At 41.6% G+C, this 21,791-nt stretch overlaps 1 protein-coding gene across 3 annotated transcripts in view; it reads right to left on the bottom strand.

The window, feature by feature from the left end:
• srrm3 (serine/arginine repetitive matrix 3) overlaps positions 1-21,570 on the bottom strand; it is a 113,631-nt gene extending 92,061 nt beyond the window's left edge. The window contains exon 1 of one of the 3 annotated variants that reach the window (XM_047379423.1): positions 21,383-21,570. The gene's annotated coding sequence lies outside the window, so the exon portion shown is untranslated. The remainder of the gene's footprint in view (positions 1-21,382) is intronic. The other 2 variants (XM_047379422.1, XM_047379421.1) reach the window with 2 other exon arrangements.
• Between the last annotated feature and the right edge of the window lie 221 nt (positions 21,571-21,791).

Raw genomic sequence — 21,791 nt, 5'->3', positions numbered from 1 at the left:
CTTTATCACAATATGCTAATATTTTGAGAAGGACCTGTATATGGAGCATGAACCAGGTGAAACGAGGAGACTGATTGCTAGGTGCAGGTGAACCGAATAAAATTAATTGACAGACAGGAGAGAAAAAAACGTGGCTGGAGCAATTCAGACTTGAATACAAACTTAAACACAACTAGTAAACCATGAAACTAAAGTATAACCAGATACAAAAAACCTAACTTGACAAAACATGAACTAGAAGACAAAAACTAAAGCATGACCAGGAAAATAACAGAAGCATGATTCAAAACCTATCAAGAAAAATAAGAAGAAGAAGAACCCAAAAACACCCACCAATCATGACACTCTCTGAGGAATACTGGGAAACAACAACAATCAACAGCCATTTACAGTGGGGATGTCTTGGGTAGAGCATCACCAAGGCCTTCATTCATTCATTCTTTCATTTATTCTTTGTGTGTTTTGTTAACATGTGCCTATACTGCAGATCCTTGAAGCAGATTGGGTTCAGCGTGTTGATTTAAGAGGCCCATTAGACATGGACTTCAGATGATCCTAAGCTTCTGCAGATACTAATTAGCTCATCTCTTGACAACATCTCCTGTCAAAAAGTTGTGAGGCATTATTCAGTCGATGTGTGTGTGTGTGATCTTGTCTGCTCAAGGGAAAGCCCTGTATATGAAAGGGACAGCTAAAAAGCTTGATGATGTACATATGTTGGACCTCCTCTCATATTCTGAAGTAAGAAAGGAAGTAGTTCTTGGGTTGCGCTGTTTTGCTGACAGATTCCACTATTTACTAGAAACTTATCGATGGTCTAGCCAACTTCAGATGTCTCCACCACTTTTAAAACCATTATCTGGCAGCATTTTTCCTGCTTGTAAATTCAGTTCTGGAGCTTCCTATAGCTGCTAAACTAAAAGGCTGTTTCACAGCTTTTCATGAACCTGAACTGCTTTGGCTTAAATTCATCAAACCTGGGTGGTCTCTAAGCATCAATTTTCAAGTCTTGTCACAGACTCACAAGCAGATTTACTATATGTCTACACTTTGACTGTGCACTTGAAGGTGTTTTATCTAAACCATTACATTGGAGCTCTGGCTTCATGTTTACAATTGTCCTGCTGGAAGGTAAATGTCTGCGACTGTCTCAAACAGGTTTGTTTTCAGTTTTTTTTTCCAGGATTGCCCTGTATTTACAGGCTCAACATTATTCATACTGCTGGCAGATTTAGGCTTATCTTTTACTTTGGCCAACATGTTTCTTTTGAGTGGCCCGAGGCCTGACCTGGATCTGATGAATCTTTACAGGAAGCTAAAGATTAGGGTGATGGATCTTGCACCATCAAAATCCTAGTCGGAACATGCGAGAAAGCTGAGCAAGTCAGTAATTGGTCAGCAATTATAAGAATCGGTCTGATTGCTGTTTTGTTCATAAAAGGTTGAAACTATGTATCATTTTTCCTTCAATTCAGAATTATGTTCAACTTTGTGTTGGTCCATAATATAAAATCTCAATAATAAACACTGAGGTCTGTGGTTGTAACATGACAAACTGGGAAAAAGTTAACACTGAATATGCTGGCAGGTTTTGCTGCAGGTTTCTACAGTACTTTCTAACACCATCATAAATGACAAATTGATTAATATCTCACTGTGATCCACAACCACAACAATTTTATACATGTTGCATCAGCAATACATTAAAGTTCCAGAGTTAATAAAACAGTTTGGACAATATGAAACGGACAGACAGAATATATTATATTCTGTATGTGGTGTCTGTTTAGTTAAAAGATCAAAGAGGAAGGCGCATGTGTGTGTGTGTGTGTGTGTGTGTGTGTGTGTGTGTGTGTCAATACCTTGGAGTGAGCAGAGCAGATGGTTTTCGGGGGAGGGTGTGCTGGATGCAGCAGCTGCTACCACTGCACCTCTCTATTATTTTCACCAACAGGCCCCCACACCCACACATAAACACACAAACTTCTTCTGAAAAGTACACAGCGATCACCTGAAGTAACTGGACGCCAATTCCCTTTATTATTTATCAGCTTCCTGACAGTAGCTACAGACATGATCACCCCTGATAGGTCCTAAAAAGAGCATCACCTCTCATTGTTCCCTGGAGAAAACCAACATGCACACCGGGAAATCTTCCTAAATTATGAGGGTAAAAAGAGTTCAGTAATGAACAAGTGCTGGAATAAAAGAAATTAAGTATTCAACTGCTTTCCCCCCTCATCCATTCATCTTTGTCTCACCCCAGCTTCCTCCTTCATTCTTCTGTCCCTTCTCTTTAACTCTCTCGTTCCTCCTTCACCTCTCCTCTTTAGACGCAATTTCAAAGCAGCTCTGTAGTCAGTTGCATAGAGGAAAGGGGTCCTTTGGGGAATGCATCACAAACACACGCTCACACGACACACACACACGCAGTAGACACACATAGAGCCCGAAGATTGTTAACAAGCAGTCAAACTGTGCCCTTGGAGGAGTAACTGTGTAAGCCTCAAAAGGGCCTCGACTTCAAAATGAGCTTGGCCTCTTTTCTTGACTATATTGACTTCAACATTGCAGTTTCATGTGCTCTTTATAGCACACACACAAAACAGACATCCCCATGGCCACACACAGAACCCTTGACAGAAAGAACATCAGTCTACCGTAGAAAAAGGCAAAGATAGTTCAGATCTGCTGTAAGACGGAGCGCTACAGGAGATCCTTCCTGCCCACAGCCATCAGCATCTACAACGGCTCTTTGAAGAAACTTTCATAATGAGCTACAACAACATTTAATTTCCCTTTGGGATTAATAAAGTATTTTTGAATTGAATTGAATTGATAGCAAGACTATTAGGATTTGCAATAAAACATCAGAGGTTGGTTATTATTTAACTAGTATCAGTGTGAAAAGTTTATCAAAAAAGAATATGTGACCTAAAGTATTCAAATCACAGCCTGATTTAAATTTTATTTCATTTTTTTCTGTCTCTTAAAGAGGATGAATCTGGGACTGAGCTGTCTTTGATCAAAAGATGAAGCAGGCCTCCTCTTGATCTCCCAACTCGTTTAAATAGTCCACACAGTCGGAAAGCTGACCTGAAACCTAAAGTTCTGCACTGAGAAGCACAGAAAGAAAAACTCAATTAACTCTAAATGACTGGTGTGATATTCCAGAGATGTTAGAGTGATACTTAATCACAGGGATAAAATAATACAGGATCAAGATGGGTCAGAAGGAAGAATAAGATGTTAAGATATATTGTTGAAGATAATAAGATCAAGGAAAAAAATTGTTGCACCGATCAGGCTTTTCCAGTATAACCTGATAACTCTGATTTTGTCCGATTCTGATTTTTTTCCCTACTATAACACATAAAAAGAAAAAATGTGCTGCAGGTTTTTTGACAGAGTTAGTAGTTTTGAATTTATCTAAAAATTAAGAATTTACATTATCTTCATTTTTGCTCAAAATCAAATGTCCCATATAGGTGTGGGCAAGAGTGCAAGATTATCCCAGTAAGACAATATTAGGAAATATTGGTCATTTCTTTCTCTGCTCCACTGATTGGTGCATCTCTACAAAAAGCCTCCCAGTCCAAAAGCTTATATGATAAAAGAAAATAGAAAATGAATAAACCAAGCAGGAAAGCCCTCTTCTAGCTTAATACAGGGTAATGAAGGGTCAGCGAAGCCGTTGGGATATATCTGAATGCATTGCTCCCAAGAGCATAATGGCTTACGAGAAGCTGTCCCTGGATGGCTCCTTTCCTTTGACACTAAAAGCCTTAATTCTGAGCCTACATTTCATTTTCTGCTACTGTTTAAAATTGCTCTGCCTGTTCGCCGCCAAACAAAGTAATGTGCACTGCAACTGAGTCATCTGGGTCTGCTATGCCCTGACCCGGCTGGTCACGCCAGTGTCGTCAGACGAGAAAGCCTTGGAGAGCATCAATAATGTCTTTTTTTTTTTACCGTATCCTGTCCGGCAGAGAAGCACTCAGAATTATTGTCTGAGTGCCAGGAAAAAGCCCAACAGATTTACTTTCATAAGTGGAGCAATACAGCTGACGCTTTAAAGCTCTGCTTGATATTCATAAAAATAAACTTTATTAGAAACTGCTTTGGGATTATTTCAATTGTTACGGAAACGGAGACTGAAATGGAAAGGAAAAAAAAGAAGCACAAAAGAGAGAAAGGAGGGCAAAAAGGAAAAGGGGAGAGAAGGAGAATAGAATGGAGGAAAGAAAGAAGGATGAAGAGAATACAAGATAACACCCTGCTTGCTTCTACACCTGCAGAAATGTTCGTATTACTAGCCTTTTTACCGAAAGGTGCGCAGTACTTATGAATGCAAGATGTATTTAGTGGTAAATGCAGCTCAATATAGAAAATTTGTGTATCTGTTAACACCTGAATCTAAACACCTGTGGGTCTGAGTGTGAGCGCGCATGTGCATACAAAGTTTCTCCATAAAAATATGCAATAGTGAGTGTGAGGAGCCACAGACCCGACCCCTGGACCCGGGACAGATACGGAGGAGATCCAAACTTCAGACATCCGAAGGCCCCCCAGAGCACAGGAACCCCAGGAGAACCAGCGCTGGGACTACCGTAACCCCTCCAGAGAGGAGCACAGGAGAATCCCAGGGGAACCACCCAGCAGCCACAGTGCAGAAGCCCCAGGGAGCTGCAGCAGTGAACCCACAGGCTCCGCCCCGACGCCACACCAAGATGGGACAAACTCACCCGGCAAGAGGTCCCCAGCCAGCGGCAAGCACTCGAGGCCAGCGTCCCCCACCCCGCCCCTGCAACCACACAGACACACCACATCACTGCCACTGAAACATTAGTCTAGGTACAAACATTATCCAGCTCAGCTCTACCATCGGCGCTCAGCTAATCCAGATGCTGGTGACCTCACATCCAAGAACAGGACACAACCCCCTCACCCACATGCTGCAGTTCCCCACGCCACACCCTAGCCCACCACCCCCTGATCCCTGCCCCAGACACAACAGTCAGCAGAGCAGCACACCGCCAAGCCCTCCTAACCATTCGGCCACCGTCAGCAGCCCCAGCCCATCAGTCCGTGAAAGACAAAAATGCACCAGCCGGGTAACCAGGCCCGTCTCATCAGCCGCCCCAGTGCAGGCACAAGACATGCTCCGCTGCCCCACCCACCTGACCACCAACCATAGCCCTGCGCCCGGCCAAGGGCACAGAAGGAAGCATTGGAGGAAGGCCACCACAGCACGCCAAGGACCGGGCACCCGTCAACCCCACACCCAAACCCCGGAGGAGCCCCAGGATGCCGGACACCCACCCTCCCGCACGGCACACCCCACCGCACCAAGCAAGCTGGCCATCCCCCCATCAAAGTGAAGCCACATCTCAATCAACACTGCACACCGCCCGGCCAAGACCTCGCCGGAGCCTGACGCCTCCCCAACCGACGGACCGGGCACTGAAGCCAGGGACCGAGATCCAAGGCAATCCAAACGATCCCAAGAGGGCCGAATAGCCACCCCAGCACCAGACAACCCCCAAGACCCGATCCTCAGATCCCAACCAGAAGGCCCGCTCCCTCTCCCGGCCTCCGACCCCAGATGGCAAAGAGCAAACGAGGCTGGGAAAAGACCCCAAGCCAACCTCTGCCTGCTCAAATGTGGTGTTGATGCATGTTGTTGTAGTGTGCATTTAAAAAGAAAAATGGGTGGGGAGGGTCTGCCATGCCCCCCCACCCAGAACCCTAAATGTCTACATGCACCTTAACCCTTAGAGGTTAGGGCGCCAGAGGTTAGGGTAATAAAATACCCTCCCTCTTAGTGCCATTGAGTGCACTCACACCCAAGGCCCTACATATGAATGCCATGAAAATGTTATAAATGAGTGTCTAAGTTGTACAACAAAATTGGGGCACAGGCTGCCATGGGACCGCAAAGATGGAAATCCCTTGCGGCACCCCAATGATGCACCTGCACCCCAAGGCCCTACATAAGTGGTAGTGTGATGGAGTGGGCGGAGGGAGGTTTCCGGGGATGGGGAGGGAAGGACTGGGGGGCAAAATGCTCTCCCAGGGAGCCAGCTCCCCGGCAGACCCCAATAGGCACCCCTGTTCGCCGAGTTCCAACAAGGGACGGAGGCATAGGCACATCCATTGGGCGAAAGGCTAGGGACAGGCACCAGGCCCCAAGAACTGACTGAAAACCAGAAAACCAGGACCAACACCCCAGCCCCCCCGTAACCATCCAAACCCTCAAACCCCGATCCCCAGCCCTGACACCCAATCCCCCACCCAAAGGAGCCACCGCCCCCAAATAAAAAGGAGCCAGCCGGAAGCATGTGCAGCATCGACCAAGAGTGCGGCTCCACCACAGAAAAAAGAACAGACCTGCCGGCCCACCGCAACCAGTATACGCCACACAAAGGGGGGCACATGACCAACCACGGGCCAGAGCGCCCAGTCCCCAATGCCCGGCACCAGACCCCAGCCACAACCAGGCAAGCAGGGCAACAAAACACGTCCAACACCGAGGCCGCCAACAAGAAACACCCAACCCAAAATGGCAGGCCCACCCAAATGCAAGCTCCGGACCAGCATAGGCACATGCACGCCCTGCAGACAATCAAGCCGAGACCCCCAGGGGCAGCCAGGTAGTCAAGCAGACCCTGCGATGCACCACCCCGCCCACCACCATGCACAAGGATAAGACACCAGCCTAACAAGCAGAAGGGTGGCAAAGAAAGGCCACAGCACGCACAGCAAAGAGGTCGCACTCCCCGCCGAGATGCAGAACCACCAACATCCATGCCAGCCAAGCAGAGCCAAGCCATGCTGCGGTTCACCCCAAGCCAACACCACAGCAACACCACACATCCTTCCATGCATCGGTAGGGGCACGGTGGAGACCACCAACCCCAAGCACACTCCACCCATCAGGAACCACCCAGCAGACAAGCAAACCCCACCTCATAAGGCTAAGAGGCCCGATGCAACCGCTGAGCCCAGCGACGCCCGCCCAGCCATACAAAACACGGAGGCCAAAGCCGCCATGCACAAGACCACCATGCTGCCACAGAGAGCCACCAAAGCCCCACCCAAGTTGGGGCCACACCCCCCGGCACCAGACCCCCCAGAGATCCCAGCCCAGGGACATCCCAAATGCTCCAAATCCAGACACACCCCTACATCTGCCACAATGCCCTACAGGACGAAGCCAAAGGTGCCCCACCCCCACTAAGTGATGGAGCCAATTAAAGGAGCCCAGAGAGATTGATCTGATGAGGAGGCAGAGGCTGTCTCAATACTTATATAATCCAAAAGAAGGTTTCTGTACTGGTTAATATTAAGAAGGTTTTTATTTTTTCAATTCATGAGGATAGTTTTCTTAGCAAAACATAAGGAAGTGACAACCATGTGTGCTGAATATGTCTCTATGGTGACATCATCTAAGTTGCCCAACAAGCAAACTGAGGGGGAAGGTGAAATATTACATCTCAGACACTTTGATAAGTCTTCACATATCAGGCGCCAGAACCTCTGAACAGGTGTACATAACCATAGTGCATGGATGTAATTGTCAGGTATATTGCCTGTGCAGTGTAAACAGGTATTAGACGGTGCAAAACCCAGTGTCCTGTGCAGGGCTTGACATTAACCTGCAAATGCGGGTGAATTTTAGCAGTGGCGGGTAACACAGCCACTCCGACTAGCGACTTTGGCGGGTTGAATTATATGTACAGTTTTTATTTGTAATTTTCTCAAATGGGATCTGAAATAATAAGTAAGTTGAAATGCGACACTACAACTCCCATGAGCCCCGCCTGCGTACAGTGTTTGCTCTCTCTTTTCATATAAAGGGAGCTTTACACAGAATCAGGCGGGTCATTAGCCCCGGAGGTTTTCTGAATAGCCCCGGACTTCTTGATAGAAGAAATTTAGAAGTATTAAAAAGATGCAGCCACAAAATGGTATTGGACTTCACATTTTTATTTAAAAACAATCTTTTTTTTTTTTTCAATTGTGTTCCACATAGTCACCTCCCCCTCCACCTAACCTGACAATAAGTTAAAAGGAGAAACAAAAAATACTTATTTGGCACTTGCTGCACCACGAATGCGCAACTACGTGCACAGGCAGAGACGGACTCTGTTCTGGAGAACTCCAGAACAGCAGTTCACTCCAGGGCCGTCGACCTGCCTCATTCATTACCCGAAGAGTTACACTGAACGCCTCAAACAGGGATCATTTCAGAGCAACCGCAGACCCAACCAGAGAGTGGGAGGCTGGTGCGTGTGTGTGTACAGGAACAGGTGGAAGCAGAGCGGTATAACCCAGGCTGAAGATAACGGTAAAATCTGAATGCGGACTCAGAATGGGCTAATTGTAAGTTACAGATAATCACTGATTCACCCAGCATTCTAGCTGGATTTGCATCATAATGTGGAAATATCTGGTCCTTTACTTCAGTCAAAATAAAAGCATTTAATCCTAACATAGCTGAACACATGAAAAGGTCCTTCAGATCAACACATTGGATCTCATGGCTGCAGCCGGTCTTAGAGTCTAGTTCTACATGTAGACAGAACCAGGTGTTGCTCAATAAACCAGGACAATATCTCCTAGTTCCAATAAGACGTAGTAGAAAGTTCAAAAGTAAACCTCCCTCTTCTCTTTCATATCTTCTGTGCTGATTCTAAACATAAAGCTCTGGCTTTAAAGATGCAGGATAATTAAGAAATAAATCATAGCAATTTAACACAGATGGACCATTGATTAGTTAACTATTTTATTTTTCTGAATACACATGTAATATTAAATAAACTAAACTAATTAAACAAGGATACAGTTTTACTGAAGGTGAGACATACATACTATATGTATACAGTTATTAATAACTGTAATATTAGTATTGATAAGGTCCAGGATGAGGCTCTATGCTATATTTTAAACAGCACAACTTAACACTTTCCTCTCAAAGTGTTTAATAGTAAGAACTGCACTAATGTCTCACATGCTCAGTGCAGAACAAAAGACTGTTGAAAAATGTTTCTTTTATTATTTTTGGCAGCCAAGTTTCCTCAGAAGTGGAATAAAAGGCTGAAAAGATGGCAATAAAAGAGAACAGGTTCAGAAAAGAAGGAACAATTTTAATAAAAAGTTTCAAAAGCTGTTGGCATAATTAACAGAAATAAATGTGTTTTAGGATTTTATCATTTGACTAAGATTTAATAAAAATCTACTTTATACCAGTTTCCTTTTTTGAAATGTAAGAAATTAAGACAATGGAACCTTAGGAGTGGAATACTTTTATGAGAATGTAACGTTTGAAAAGGTAATTTATGTAGATGACAAAAGAAGCTCATTTATCTGGCCCATAGTTAACATCTCTGAGTTTAAGAAAAAGTTTTGTTAGCAAAAATTCCAATTAAGTTCTTTTCTAAATACCTCAAAATGTGTCATTATTTGCTTCAGCAAAAGGGTTTTTCATCAGTCCTAAACTCTGTTTCTTCTTATCCTTCATTCAGCTTCAAACAAAAATAAAAAACAAGTAAAATTATTGTAAACCTTTTTTGTTTGATTCACAATAACTTACATTCAGTCTAAAACCAGCCGAGACAGAGGATTGGTACAACATGTCCTATGTTATTTTAACTTTAAATTACTTATAAACTGTCTTATGGAAATATAAATATTTTGGGTTTGGGCTAAAGCCCCCAATGTTTTTAGATCCTAAAAACGCCCCTGCACAGAACCTTATCAGAGCTGAATGCTTGATAATGACCGGAAGTGGTAAATATTTTATGTATTCTTGATATGATTGTGTAAAAAGGTCATTTACATTTAAAAATGTTGTAAATCAAGTTCAAGTAAACTTTAGCACGCTATAGTCAGCTTTAATCATATTAATCATAAATTCACCACACCAACATTGTGGGTGGTGAAAATGCTGAGTGGCTAGTAACTTTGGAAAACCACTAGCCACAGTGGCCGGTGAGCAAAAAAGTTAATGTCAAGCCCCGGTCCTTTGTATCTTAGACATTAATTTGGGGGGGTTGAGTTTTAGGAACTCTAGTACACTTGATGGCACTTGTAACCCAACGTTTTAAGCCCAAATTTATTTTTTATTATAGATTTAATTTGTTGATATTCTAAAAATGTATTCTTGTCCATCCCATATTGTATAATTAATCTGTTAAATGGGATGAACTGAATTCCTTTAAATATATGTTCCAGGTTTTCAATTCCTTTACTCCCCCAATGTGGAAAGTTTATCATATTATTTTTTTGTAGGATGTCAGGGTTGTTCCAGATGGGTGTGCGTCCGCATGGGATTAGTGAAGACCCTGTCATTTTTAGATATTCCCACCATGCTGTCAGAGAGGTGCTGATACTGAGGCTTTTAAAGCATTCATTATGATGAGTCAACTCCTACTAATTATTTAAATTTTCACATTCCTCAAAATACCGGGAGAGGAGGAGGAGTAGCAACCATCTTTCAGTCCGATTTATTGATTAGTCCCAGACCAATCAATAGCTACAGCTCTTTTGAATATTTAATCCTTAGTTTTCCTCATCCAAATTGCAAAGCAATAAAACCACTTCTGTTTGTTGTTTTGTACCGTCCACCAGGCCCTTACTCTCAATTTTTAGATCAGTTTTCAGACCTTTTATTTATTTAGTGTTAAATACAGATAAAGTTATTATAGTGGGGGATTTTAACATTCATGTTGACACTGAAAGTGATAGCCTAAATATAGCGTGTAATGCTATCTTAGACTCAATTGGCTTTGCTCAAAACATTAACAAACCTACCCACCTTTGTCTTCATTCTCTGGACCTTGTGCTGACATATGGCATTGAGTGTAAAGACATAACAATATTTTCTCATAACCCTGTCATGTCTGACCATTTTTTAATAACCTTTGAGTTTGATTTAACAGAGTACTCCACTCCTGAAAGAACATTTCATTATAGTAGATCATTATCAGACGATGCTGTAACAACCTTTAAAGAATCTGTTCCACTTTTAATTTCCCCATTATCACAGAAAAACTCAGTGGAGGCCAATAATTTTGTTTCTGCCCCTTCACAAATTGATTCTTTTGTTCATAGTGTTTTTTCATCATTGCGTGATGCATCAGACAATGCAGCCCCCTTGAAAAAGAAGGTAATCATTCATAGGAGGCAGGCTCCTTGGTTTAATTTAGATCTGCATACTTTAAAGCACAATGTTAAAAAATTGGAGAGAAAATGGCGCTCTACACACCTAGAGGATTCCTACTTAATCTGGAAAAATAGCCTACTGTTGTATAAAAATACACTTTGCCAAGCCAGAACAGCTTATTTCTCATCATTAATAGAAGAGAACAAGAATAATCCTAGGTTTCTCTTTAGTACAGTTGCTAAACTTACACTGAGTCATAGCTCTGTGGAGCCATCCATTCCCTTAGCTCTTAGAAGTAATTACTTTATGGGATACTTCTTAAATAAAATTTATTCTATTAAAAATAAAATCTTTGACATACTCCTGAAGATGATTACTTCATCCTCAGCAAGTGAGACAACATTGGAAATAACTGCAGAACTTGATTTGTGTTTGGACAGTTTTGATCCTGTGGAGGTTCCTGAGTTATCAGAAATATTAGCTTCATCTAAATGTTCAACTTGTATGTTAGACCCAATCCCAACCAAATTATTTAAGGAAGAGTTCCTTCTGATTACCAGCCCCATTTTAGACATGATTAATCTATCCTTAGTAAATGGATATGTACCACAGGCTTTTAAGTTAGCTGTAATTAAATCTTTACTTAAGAAACCTTCGCTTGATCGAGATGACTTGAAAAATTACAGACCTATATCCAATCTTCCATTCTTATCTAAAATTCTTGAGAAAATAGTTGCTAATCAAATGTGTGAGCATTTATTCAGCATTGACCTGTTTGAAGAGTTTCAGTCAGGTTTCAGAGCTCATCATAGCATTGAAACAGCTCTGCTGAAAGTCACTAATGATGTTCTTATGGCCTCAGATAATGGACTTGTGTCTGTTCTGGTTCTGTTAGATCTCAGTTCTGCATTTGATACAGTCGACCATAATATTCTCTTAGAAAGGCTGGAATATGCTGTAGGGATCAGGGGAACAGCTCTAGGCTGGTTTAAATCTTATCTGTCTGACAGATTCCAGTTTGTTCATGTAAATGATAAATCATCTTTAAACTCCAGGGTTAATTGTGGAGTACCACAGGGTTCAGTACTTGGGCCAATTCTCTTTACTATATATATGCTTCCAATAGGTCAAATGGGAGGCAGATCCTTTAGTTATCAGGCTCCTCTCCTGTGGAACCAGCTCTTGCTTTTAGTCTGTGAGGCAGACACCCTGTCTACTTTTAAGGCTAGGCTTAAAACTTTCGTTTTTGATAAAGCTTATAGTTAGAGTGGCTTAATTTATCAGGGAGGGAGCCTTCCTCCCTCCCTGTTGGACAGAGTAAGGGGGATTCGGGTTTAGCCTAAACTGGCTCAGTTATGGTTGAGGTGCAAAAACACCCTCCATTTCTGCTACCTGTAAGACCCCTTCTCTTTTTCAATGGTTATAATCAGTCTGACAGAGAGAGGTATCCCAATCCTTGTGGTTTTTAGTATAACAATGACCATCAGTGGGACCCTTTGTGGGGTGCCTTGTTGTAAATAAGCGTCGTTTAACTAAATAATCTGAACTGAAACTATCTGTGTAGTTATGATGCTATAGGCTTAGGCTGCTGGAGGACATAACCACTTTCACCCTGTTCGCTACATTCTCACACTACTCTCCAATTTTGCATTATTTGCTGTTATTTCAGTTTTTAACTTTATGTTCTCTCTCTTTTCTCTTCCTAGAAGCTACACATGGCTTGGCTCTGTGTCTACCTGTGACACCTTTCTGGAGAGGGGCATCGCCCGAGCTTCTGCTGGCAACAACTTAATGCTCACCCTCTACCGATGATCCACATGGCCCTGTCTTTTAGTGTTTAACCCTTTCTCTCTCCTAGACATGGCGATTGACTGAGCTTTACTGTAACTAATTATATGTGCTCTTTTTCAGACTCTAACCTTGAAAACTGGCTCAGAGTTTATCTGTTCTTTCTTTCTAGGTGAAACGACTAAAGGAGCTACATCCATTAACATTTACTTTTCCTTCCCATAGAAAGGACTCCTGGATCAGTGCTTCTTTGTTCTCTTTGTGTCTCTGCTCTGTTCTTTCTCTCAAACCCCTAGTCGGTCGTGGCAGATAGCCGCTCACACTGAGCCTGGTTCTGCTGGAGGTTTCTTCCTGTTAAAAGGGAGTTATTCCTCTCCACTGTCGCTGCATGCATGCTCAGTATGAGGGATTGCTGCAAAGTCAACGCCAATGACTGTCCACTGTCTCTACATGCTCATCCAGGAGGAGTGAATGCTTCAAGTCTCTGACTAGATGCAATCTGCTGGGTTTCCTTAGACAGAAAAACTTTTTATCCAATTTGAATAAATAACTAACTCTGAGTGCACTGTTCAATGGTTAGGACTAATTGGAATGTATGTACCTGACTGTTGTGAAGTGCCTTGAGACAACATGTGTTGTGAATTGGCGCTATATAAATAAAACTGAATTGAATTGAACTTTATCTTTGGTCTTTTGCAGTGTTTTTAAGCTAATACGCAGGGGTTTAGCTTTCCAAGAAATTTAGTTATGGAAGTGTCCAAAGATCTAAACCAGTCAGATGACGGTTTATTTAGGATCATTGAGAAGAAGTAATTGATTTTTGGCAAGACCATCATTTTTATTGAAGCAACCCTCCCCATGAGTGATGTGCATAGAGATTTCCATCTAGCGAGATCATTTTCCACTTTTTTTAAAAGCAGGATGTGGTTTAATTTTGTTAAGTCTGCCAATCTAGGAGAAACATTAATACCCAAGTATGTAATATTCCCTGACTGTAGTTGTATACTAAGGGAATTGTAGAAAGAACAGGTAAATGGAAGAACTATCGATTTCAACCAAGTTATAGAATAATCCGTAATTCTTGAGAAAGAATTAAAAAAAGAAGGTAATTACCTGAGAGACAGAGGTTTGCGAATGCTGGAGAAAGACTAATACATCATCTGCATAAAGACTGAATTTATGTTCAATATTCATGCATTTTATGCCTTTAATATCATTAGTTTGCCTGATTGCTGCCGCGAGTGGTTCAATAAAAATTGCAAATAATGAGAGGGAAAGTGGGCATCCTTCCCTGGTGCCCCTCTGAAGAAAGAATCTGGAAAATGTTTGATTATTGTTCCTGAGGCGTGCCGTTGGGGAACCGTATAATATTTTTAACCAGTTTATGAAAGAGCTTCCAAAACCAAATTTAGTCAAGGTTGCAAACAAAGATTTCCAGTTAACTCTATCAAATGCATTTTCTGCATCTAGAGATAATATATTGGTCTCAATATTTTCACTGTAGGAATAGTCTATTAAATTAAGACATCTGCGTGCATTTGAGGATGAATGCCTCCCTTTTAACAAACCAGTTTGGTCAGGATGTATTATGAGTTACCTTTTCTAGTCTTTTTGTGAGGGCTTTATAGATTATTTTAAGATCAACATTAATAAGGGATATGGGACGGTAGCTGGTAGGAAGTACTGGGTCTTTTCCTGGTTTTAACAGGAGAGTTGTGTTGACAGAATTCAAATTTAGCGGACGTATGCTATTTTCTTTGGTTTCCTGCAACATTCTTTGGAATGTTGGAGCCAAAATATTCCAGAATTCTTTGTAGAACTCTGTTGGGAATCCATCTGGGCCTGGAGCCTTTTTATTGGGCATGCTTGTGAGAACTTCTTGGATTTTGGCTACAATCCGTGGTACATCTACTGCATCAATAATGTCTGCCCCTCAGAAGGAAGAAAAGGCCCTAATTTCTATTATGTTATGATCATTTATTACAGTCAGCAGAGGAAATTTCAGTTGGGACGTCACGCTTTGAGCAGCACAATTTTTTAATGGACCATGTACATGCCATTGTGGTTTACAGTATAAAAAGCCTGCTCTCACAGCTCAGACTCTTTAAAATTGCACAATGACTGATTTTGTTTCTTATTTCCCTGCCGGCATGGATTTAAAGCTTTGTTTTACATGCATTGCTATATGATGATGCTGATGCTCGCTTCATGATGTAAACTATCAACACTGTAGGCTTGGCATAACAACACTTCTCAGGAGGAAGAGAGATGTTAATTTGAATACGTTTTAGCCTGTATTTGTTGTTTAACAGTAAATTCACATTCGGTCTCACAAGCAATTGCTCGGATGCACCTATTAAAAGTGGATTGTCAGAGATAAAAGTAACAAAATATTGGTCAGACGTTTTCATCTTCTGATTTCAGCTGTTCTTTTTCCAGCGTCGGACAGTTATACAGGGAACATTTTAAAACCCTCTGAAAACTAGAATTATATACACAAATTTGACGTCATTGTAGATGTTCTCTAATCCACACAATCCAGCAATTATCAAACCTCTACAGAAAAAGAGCAACTTGGACAAGCTGCTACTACAGAACTACAGGCCTATATCAAACCTCCCCTTCATCAGCAAGATTATTGAAAAAGCTGTGTTTCAGCAGTTAAACAACTTCCTAACAACAACCAACCGCTTTGATGTCTTCCAGTCAGGCTTCCGCGCTCACCACAGTACAGAGACTGCTCTTGTCAAGGTGTTCAATGACATCTCTATAAATGCAGACTGTGGAAGAACCACAGTGCTGGATTAGCGCAGCATTCGACACTGTTCATCACTCCTCTTTATTAGAGCGCCTGGAAAACTGGGTCGGCCTTTCTGGTACAGCACTCGATTGGTTTAAATCCTACTTGAAGGACAGGGACTTTTTTGTGTCAGTAGGTAACTTTACATCAGAGACCACAAAAATCACATGTGGCGTTCCACAAGGGTCCATCTTAGGGCCCCTCCTATTCAATATCTACCGACTCCCCCTAACTCATATTTTACTAAACAACAACGTAAGTTATCACAACTATGCAGACAACACACAGCTATATGTTATGATGTCACCAGGTGACTATGAACCCATTCAAGCGCTGGGTAAATGCTTAGAAGAAAACAATGCATGGATGGGCCTAAATGTTCTTCAGCTGAATCAAAACAAAACTGAAGTAATAATCTTTGGACCAAAGGAAGAGCGTTTAAAAGTTAGCACACAGCTTCATTTAATACAGCTAGAAACCACCAATCAGGCTCGAAACCTTGGTGTTGTGATGGACTCAGACCTGAACCTTCAGAGGCACATAAAGACAGTAATAAGGTCGGCCTTCTATCACCTAAAGAACATCTCCAGGATTAAAGGACTAAAGGACTAATGTCTCAGCAGGACCTTGAAAAACTAATTCATGCGTTCATCTTTAGTAGAATTGATTACTGCAACGGTGTCTCCACAGGTCTGCCTAAAAACTCGATCAGACAGCCGCAGTTGATCCAGAACGCTGCTGCCCACGTCCTCACTAGAACTAAGAAAGTGGAGCACATCACCCCGGTTCTAAAGTCCCTACACTGGCTCCCTGTAGCTCAGAGAATAGAGTTTAAAATACTTATTTTAGTCTATAAACCACTGAATGGCTTAGCACCAAAATACATTACAGACTTGTTGTCAGTGTATCAACCACCCAGACCTCTCAGGTCTTCTGGCTCAAATCTACTCTGCATACCCAGAACCAGAACCAAACATGGAGAAGCAGCTTTTAGTTCTTATGCTCCACTAATCTGGAATAAACTACCAGAAAACTGTAAAAGCGCTGAAACCCTGACTTGCTTTAAATCAAGATTAAAAATGTATTTGTTTAGAGTGGCCTTTGAATGTGTTATCTGAACATTATTAGTTAAGTTTTTTCAGTCCAATTTTCCTTTTATTTTCTTATCCATCATTCTATTCTCTTTTTTTGAATTACCTCTGTTGTTTCATTTTCTGTATCACTGTAATGTTTTTCCTTATGTGCAGCGCCTTGAGTGCCTTGTTGCTGAAAAGCGCTATATAAATAAATTTGACTTGACTTGACTGTTTTTTACACTCACACAAATAAACAACATTTAGAGCACAGGTCCTCTCATGCTGTTACTGCTGCACATAATCTGTATTACCCAACTGTCAAGAACCTGAATAAACCAATAGATTATAAAAGGACAGCTGGAGTGGGGAGAGAGGAGAGGCAGGCTGGTTAACAAAGTTTTTTCTTTCACAGCAGGCTGAGCAGTACAGATTTGTTCTGCTAACATGTTAGGTGGGTGAAGATGCTGAAGCGCTAAACTGAGCACTGCTGATGGTAGAACAAGCTCTATACAGTGTTAGAATGGCTAAGGTTGGCATCTCCACCACCGTCGAGGAGATTTACAGACTGAACCTGGAGTTTCAGAAGTGAGTCATCCTCTACACTTACAGAAGACTGCTCCAATAGATGTTGTGAATGCAGTGAGAGTCACCTTACAGTGAAGAAAAACAGAACAGAAACAACACAAACTCCCACACTGACCTGAATCTGAATAGTAGGAAACAAAACAAACAGCACTTGGTGATGCATGTGCTCTAAGGCAAGGCTGGGAGGAATGAATTAAACACAAACTTCTAAAAGGAAAGTGGGAGCGGGTGTATAATCATGTGTGTCAATGCAGAGGTGTAGGAGAAAAGATAAAAGTGGATGAGTTTTATCATCGTAGGACAGGAGGAGTGCTGTGAAACTAGCAGAGGGATCTATGGGGAAGTTCCTTATGGAAAAAGCTCCACATAACATTCAGTGAATAGAGAAAGGATGTCAATTTGAAGTGAACAGTTTCCTTTTGAAGATTCAGATGAGAAGAGCAACATAACATAAAGATTAAAATACAAAGATTTATAAAGAACTAAATCATTAGGAATGTCCCCAAGGATGACTGTTACCCTCTGCTGAAACGTAATTAATGTGAGGTTTAGAGAAAAGGGATAAAATCTGTAGATTTGCCACATGTGTTAAAATGGCCTGGTCAAAGTTTACACCAAAATCTAATTAAGAATCTGTAAGTAGACTTGAAAATTGATCGTCTGTGTTTCTATCGCATATAATTCCAATTCACTATATTGAAGGTTGTGGTTTTTGTTTTACAAAATGTAAAAAGTTTAATATGTATTAATACTTTTGGAACACTATCAGAGCGGCATGGAATCACATACTGCTTTGTATTTCTTGGAAGCTAATGCAAAATATTATCCAATGTAAGTAACCACTTCTGAACTTTAACAGCAGAAAAGTGTCAAACTTTAATGTAACTTGCGTTGGGTGTAAGTTTCATTATTGGTGTAAAATCCAAGTTTAAACTTTCTGGATTTTATGCTTAATCTTTTATGAAAGGAACTAAACATCTGAATTCCTGTAAATTGTAAAGTAGATTTTCAGGCTGACTTTCCTACAGCTCAGAAAACAGATTTCTTCAAATGAGCAGACACAGACCTGCTGTGCTCTATTACTGCAACATTATCTTTGGAAATGCTCATAATCAGACTGCACTGTGAGAAAATGTCTGGCAGTTGTGCTTTTAGACTCGGCAGCAATCTTAACATCCTTCCTCTGCTCTGCTGCCTGCTCAGATGTGGCTCTGTGCTCTCTCCCACCCTCGGGGCCTCGCCCTTCAGGATAGCTGAAGTAAGAGGAATTAAGACAGGAGGAGGAGCTGTGTGTTTGTGTGTGTGTGTGTGTGTGTGTGTGTGTGTGTGTGTGTGTGTGTGTGTGTGTGTGCCAGAGGGGTGAGACGAGGGAGGCGTGCATCAACAGAGGCTGCATGTGCCAAAGAGGGACGGCCAGGAGAATCGCTGAGATGGTATGGTGTAGGGAGGAGATGTGGGGGGTTATCAACGCTCATCTAGGAACAATATGAATGTTGAGCAGCCAGGAGGCAGGTGGTCTGAGGACAAGAAGCGGATGAGAGACAGGAGGCAGCGGAAAATAAACCGCGAGTGACTGGCATTTCTCTCCTACCACTATGAGCAGCCACATCCTAATGAAAGCTAATCCCTGAGGTTTACTTGAGTGATGCCACTGTCCTCCCTTCTGACACAGCTCCTGCTGACTTCTTCTTTTTTGCTCAGCAGCACGTCACAAACCAAGCACTGATTACCTATTTACAGGCTGCTTATAAAAAAGAAGGCATACAATCAGCTTGTATGTAGACACACTGCAATGGCTCTATTATGACTTGGGTTTGATAAAAACTGATCAGTTAATAAACAAATATGGTTAGCACATTGACCCAAGACACAAGCTTCAGGGAACTGACTGGCTGGAGTCACCACACTGAAAAAAAATATAAAAAAGATTTGTTTCTCCAGCTATTTTGCCTCAGGCATCCATGAATTTCCTTGCTGAATTATTTCTTATCAATCAGAGGAATTGCTAAAATGTTATTTCCCTGTATGGAATAAATTTTATTCTCAAGGAAAGCAGCACCTATTCCACTGTTGCTTTGCTCTTGCCACAGGAACAATGCAGCACTATCTCTGTATGATAAAAAAACAAGACTCTGCATTGCATTTTGTTAGTAAAACTGTTTGTGCTTTTTTTTACTTTATCCAATAGCATTTTACACCCCTTTAAAGAGACAAAGAAGAAATCTTGAGCAAAATATTATATCAGCTCTATTTTTACAAGGTTATGGAGACTATGCAAACTGATGAAAAAAACTTTTTAAATCACTTTTTCAACACAGCAGCCCTATAGGGAACTATGACGGTGGTAGTAGCATGCTGTGGGGAAGCTAAAGAACAGCAAGCTGGAAGTGCAGTTGGTGTATTTCTGAGACTGTTACATCATCACTTACCGCTCACAATAGTTACTCAAATATTTTGGACAGTTTTTTGTATGGATGAAGACCTTTCAAGAAATGATCCCGTGTATTTAAAGACGGTGTTAGAAAGGACAAATACAAAGACCGATTTGATGAAAGTCTAAGTAAATGTGGACAAAGTTTAAAAAAACCTGAAGCTCATGTGTAACAAACTATCAATCAATTGTAATTTGTGTGTGTAAATAAAAACCTGTGTAGGTGGGGCATTAACTGTGGACCACAGGCCCAGATTCTCCTGAAACTGTCCCAGACTTTATAGGATCTGTTTAAAAGAAAATGCTGCTTTCTGTCCCTTTGTCATTATGCTCAAAGATTGGGTTGTCTCTTTTCTGGCAAATGTTTAAAGTAAATTAAATGATATTTATTTTTAACCTTAAATTTAAAATTATTTTGTGATATTTCAAAAATACCCTTTTTGACTTGTAGGCCTGTTGCTCTCTGGTGTGGAAGTACAGTGAGGCAGATAAATGTGTCAAACTAAACAAAAGAAAAATATTTTGCCATGCCAATATCTGTAGTGTTACTTCCCTGGTTTGCAGTTTGTAGCAAATACCGAGGAGCATTTACAGGTGGAGTTACAAAGATCAAATAAAACCAGGTAAACCCTTCACCCTCCCACAGTTAGATATATAACACGGTTGACCAGCTGAATGGGACTGCAGTCACTGCATGACAAGTCAACTCCAGTTCCTACGCATTTTAGAAAAATTGTCCTACAGTTTTCTAAACTAAATGACTTATTTTTTAATAACATTTAGGAAATTTGAATACAAAACATTCACCTTTTCGGGGTTTTCCTATCTTTATGTCACCCGGATAATGAACAAGCCCAATGCTGAAGTTGGCTTCTTATTCAGCTATAAGATAAAAGCTATTTCACTGAGAAAAGCCGTTGTGATGTTTTTGGCTTCAATTTGATCTTTTAGAGACTTTTTAAGAGAGTTCGTAGGAAGAGTAAAGTAAAACAGACCTTTCACTTGACCGACATTACAAAACGGACCCTGAGAAGGTGTATTGTAACTATTCCTGAAAAAGCGAAATAATAATAAATATCAACAATAAATAACAATAATAATAATACAAGATAGCATGTGATTTCACAAGGAAGCGAAGAGGCTGTTTAATGAAACCCAACACGCACCATAAGCCACATTAACAAAAATGGCACCGGAGATATTAAATGTCCCGCAGCGAGGTGAGACCAACATACAACAGCCAGCTGGCCACAGTGTATCGACAGAAGGAAACAGGAGTTATAAAACCTCAGCATCATCCGCAGAGCTCGGATAGGCTGCTGCCTGGCTAAAACACCGACTCCCTACAGCCTTTTTATAAAACTGTTCCTCTTTGCGTCACTTCAACTAACCAGGAGATAAATATACGGGGCCGCAACCAGAACGTAAACACGTCCTTATGCCGCTATCCAGTATTTATGAAGCAAGGGGGGGGGGAAAGGGAGAATCCCGTGACCTTATTTGAGCTATCCTATTTGGGCTTCGTTAACTCTTACCGTGTCTCCGCTCCTTTGTCCTGTTGAGGTCGGTGTTCTGGCAGGTATCGGTGCGTATTCTCAGTATATTCGGGTATCCTGGACTCGGTGTGCGCTGGTGCTGATGGTGAGCCGCAGCTTCGGTCCCTCCTCTTGGATTGTGGTGCTGAAGTGGACAGCGCTTCGAGCAGCTCCGAGAACAAAAACCCCTATTTGAGCTTCTCCGCCCTCGCTGCAGCGCACAGCGCCCCCTGTCAGAGCGGAGGGCTGCACAGCACAAAGGTGACTTTGAGCACAATGATTATGATTTATTCCTATTTTTATAAGGATCTCAGGGATTTGATTTTTAGAGATTGTTTTGGTTTTGGTTGAGGATTTACTCGACTACAATATTGTCATTTAGAAACAAAATCTGTATTTTAGAGCATTG

The sequence above is a fragment of the Girardinichthys multiradiatus genome, chromosome 11 (genome assembly GCF_021462225.1).
Source record: "Girardinichthys multiradiatus isolate DD_20200921_A chromosome 11, DD_fGirMul_XY1, whole genome shotgun sequence".
Lineage (NCBI taxonomy): Eukaryota > Metazoa > Chordata > Actinopteri > Cyprinodontiformes > Goodeidae > Girardinichthys > Girardinichthys multiradiatus.
Note: the sequence above shows the minus strand (reverse complement) of the source record. Positions and strands in the feature narration are given on the sequence as shown.